At 32.8% G+C, this 3756-nt stretch overlaps 1 long non-coding RNA gene across 1 annotated transcript; it reads right to left on the bottom strand.

Moving 5' to 3' along the window:
- Positions 1–332: 332 nt before the first annotated feature.
- LOC121123035 (uncharacterized) lies at positions 333–781 on the bottom strand. The gene is made up of 3 exons (XR_005865899.2): positions 674–781; positions 471–617; positions 333–399 (listed from the first exon to the last, which is right to left on the bottom strand). It is a non-coding gene; the product is annotated as an uncharacterized lncRNA (long non-coding RNA).
- Positions 782–3756: the final 2975 nt, after the last annotated feature.

The following is a 3756-nucleotide window of genomic DNA, read 5'->3' as shown; positions in this document are numbered from 1 at the left end:
TACAGGTGTTTTAAATAATGGAATTGTCAAATTGTCGAAGACACCATTGACTGCTCAGAAAATGAAAACTTTATTGAATTTATATTTAACTTTGAGAAAGCATTTCATAATATCTCCGATAAATTCATAATCAGGAAACTGTATAAATATAAATTTCTTGATGGATTATTAAAAAAATATCTGCCTTGCTGACGAACTCTTCTTTGAAAATCGACATACCAGGCACCAAAATACGTTTGATGTCCATCGAGAAGCACGAAAAACAGATGTACCTTCTCCATCTGTATTTATCAGTTATATTTTCATAAAGCACATTGTAACCCTTATATATGCAAATGAGCTGACGTTTTTCTGTAAAGGAACTAGAAACTAGAGAGGAAGTGCTACAATCAAGCGAGACTTGAAACAATACAAGGGTTCATAAAAACATCAGGAGTGTCTAAAAATATTGGAAAAACACAAAAACTTACCAATTGTGAGGAGTAGTGGAGGACATAGTATGGCATTATTTCCAATTGAGACTCACCCAGCTGAATTGGTTTGTCGTTACATCTCCTTCAAATGACGAGTGTCCCAAAATAGACTACATTGTTGTCACTATCCAGGTGTTAATCCTCCTGGCAAAACATACAAACAAAATTATTCCACTCAGAATCCAAGGCTTCATGTCCACCTTTAATTTTATTATCATGGACTCCTTCTCCGGTAGAGGCACAAAATAATAATTCATCGCACTGTTTACAAATAACATCCTACCAATGAGCGTTGTTTGCCATTCTTAACCTGCTTCAGTATCTGAGAAAAAAATTTAAAAAGAAAATTTACTTGTTTTTAATCCTCCTTGAAAGGGGGTGGGAAGAGGAAAATAAGAGGTGTACCTTTTCTTAAAAAGAAAAAACAAGTTTTTGACTTTTTACTGTAAAATCCATAAATTTATTAGCACTGATCTTTTATAAACTACTAAAAATTTATATAATCTCAATTTAAATGATTAATTTTTTTTTACATTCGTTATAATACATAAAATTGTTATTGTTGCTTATATTTTGTTTTGACCTTATAAATTCATAGAATCTCGTTTTTTTTGTTTTTCGGTTTTTTTAAACCTTTATTGAGACAGAAAATAATTTGTCAAAGTTGAAATTATCCAAAATTTTCTGGTGAAGATGTATTGATAAAAATATCATTAAACACTATATTTTAAAATTTATTCACCAGATTAAGGCCTTTAAACATAAAATATTAATATATCTAAATTCAAACCCTTAGCATCTAAAATCAATAAAATACAAACATAAAATATTGATAGCGAATCTACATCCAAAACAACAACTAGCACGTTTTTTTTCTGCTCCTTCTAAAAAAATTGAGTATCTTCTGGAAAAGTCCGAAAATGTCTTGATGTGTTTGAAGAATGATATCTAATAATATCAGTGGCCCAGTCCCAAGTACCCTCGATTGCCCTGGGTATCTTCAACTCCAACGCTCCATATTTTCCCACCTCCGAAATTAAAATTCGCCGAATATCCTCCGCAACCACAGGTTCTCCTACAGTTATATTCTTAGCTAGGTAACTCTTTACAATGAATAAAACATTTCTTATCGACCTAGGTTTAGAAGTACTTTCTTTCTTTTTTGATGGCATGCTGAATAGAATTATCGCCGTTATTATATTAACATTATTGTCCTCCAGACCCTTAAGGTTTAAACTAATAAATGATGTCAGAATATGTAATTGTGGTCATTCGGAAAAAGTGTGTCTTATGGTATTGAATAGTTTACCACAATCTTTACATGGATTGCTGATGAGTTTTCTTCCATCAGCAATTCGGGAAGTCGAAGACATAATCCTATGCATCCAATTACGAGATAGATTTAGTTCCCTAATCCATCCCTCACACCTTGACGACGCAGAGACCACTTCTAAATTATAAAAATTCATTTTCAAATGCCTAGGGACTGCTTCATTGTGTAGCTTGGCATGTCTAATGAGAGGAAATTTAAACTTCCCGGTAAAAAAAAAAAAAATAGAGTGACTATCAATATCATGTACTGTTAGCTAATTTTTTGTAAGTGTCTCCCATTCCAAAGACACAGGGACAAGTAAATTCATAAAAAAATATGGGTTTTTTTTCATGATTTTTAAGAATTTTATCCACAGTCGTTCCACAATCTTAAGTGGGAGTCGCTTTTCTAAGAAACCTTTGTGTTACCAAGCATAGGGGAAAAGTCGTCGATATATCCATTATTAAGATCAGTTCCAAGTATAACATATTCATAGTATGACTATATGTTATCATATATCTCCACTCCATCTTGGGATTCTCCGTTATATTAACAAATTATTTCGAATAAATTTTTGTGATTATGTCCACAAAAGATTTGAGGCCACCACCCAAACGATTTCTATGTCTCTTTAAAGCAGAAATGTAATTCCCATAAAAAATATTATCTAACCAAAAAATTTCCTCCAATATGGCATCATCCGCCAATATTGATAAAGAGGTAGCACCATACCAAACATTTGAAATAACAAAAGTGTTAAAAAGGTCTATTCTTTTTTTAAGGTTAAAATTTTGCCAGCCTTTGATAAAATTATTGACTCACATTTTAGTTCCAGCCAATTTAAATCTGAGGTATCAGAGCCAACCTATTTAATGTCTAAAACAGTTATCAATTGTATGGTAGAACAATTTAAAATTTTCTAACCTTTTTCCGGATGCCATGAGCCAATCGGGAGAATTGCAATCGTTGATTTATTGATTTTCAATCCATACTTTTTTTCGAACGTTGTAAAATAGGATAAGATAATACATATTCGTCTTTGCAATTGAGCTTCCAAGTTCGCTTCTATCATCACGGTCACATCATCGGCATAAAGATCTATAACTTGTTTAATATTTCAAAATTTACACCGAATTTTAGATATTTTCTTGTCATGGCGGTTCTTAGATCTTCCATTGCAGCTACAAAGAGGAGGGAGGCCAAAGGATAACCCTGCCGACAACTTTTACTCAAGCTAATCGGTCTGCTCTTTTTACTTCCAACAGTAACTGTCGATGATCCCGCAGCAATTAATGCCCTGCAGGGATAAAAAACGGCTTGGTATTAGTTTTTTCACCAATCTCAAAATGTGAGAATAAGAAAGGGAATCGAATGCTTTTGAAGAATCTATCGCAATAATAGCTCCAAACCGCTTGTTCCTATCCACTGCTTCAATTGCTGTCCGAATATTCCGGGAAATGTCAGATATTTTATTTCCTTTCAAAATCATTTTTGCTTTAGGCCTATCTTTTTATTTAAAATAAGTTCCATCCGACTTGCTATCACTCCAGAAAGTATTCTGTATGTTTCGTTTAGTACAGTGATTGGTCTCCTATTGTCAAGTTTTAAGCCATCTCCCTTTTTGAGGATAAAAACAATTCGTCCGTAAGTTATATCTTCTGGTAGATATCTCTTTTTTGCCATAAAGTTTCCCATTTTATATAAATACAGGACAATCTCTTCTCTGCATGTCGTAAATATCTTTCCCCCAATCACATCTGGATCAGAGGCCTGATTATCTTTAAATAAATTTCCTAATATATTCAGATAATATCTCGGAAGAGAATATAAAATTTATTTTCCTTTAAGTGAAATTACTTCTGAACCCACCAACTAACTTCTGGAAGGTTTTACGAAATGCCTCTTCAATGTCCTCTTGTTTTTTTAAAGTTTTACCCCATACTATATTCTCTTTATTACTGAGGTTGAGTA

This window comes from Lepeophtheirus salmonis, chromosome 1 (assembly GCF_016086655.4).
Source record: "Lepeophtheirus salmonis chromosome 1, UVic_Lsal_1.4, whole genome shotgun sequence".
Taxonomy (NCBI): Eukaryota; Metazoa; Arthropoda; class Copepoda; order Siphonostomatoida; family Caligidae; genus Lepeophtheirus; species Lepeophtheirus salmonis.
This window is presented reverse-complemented; position numbering and strand designations above follow the sequence as displayed.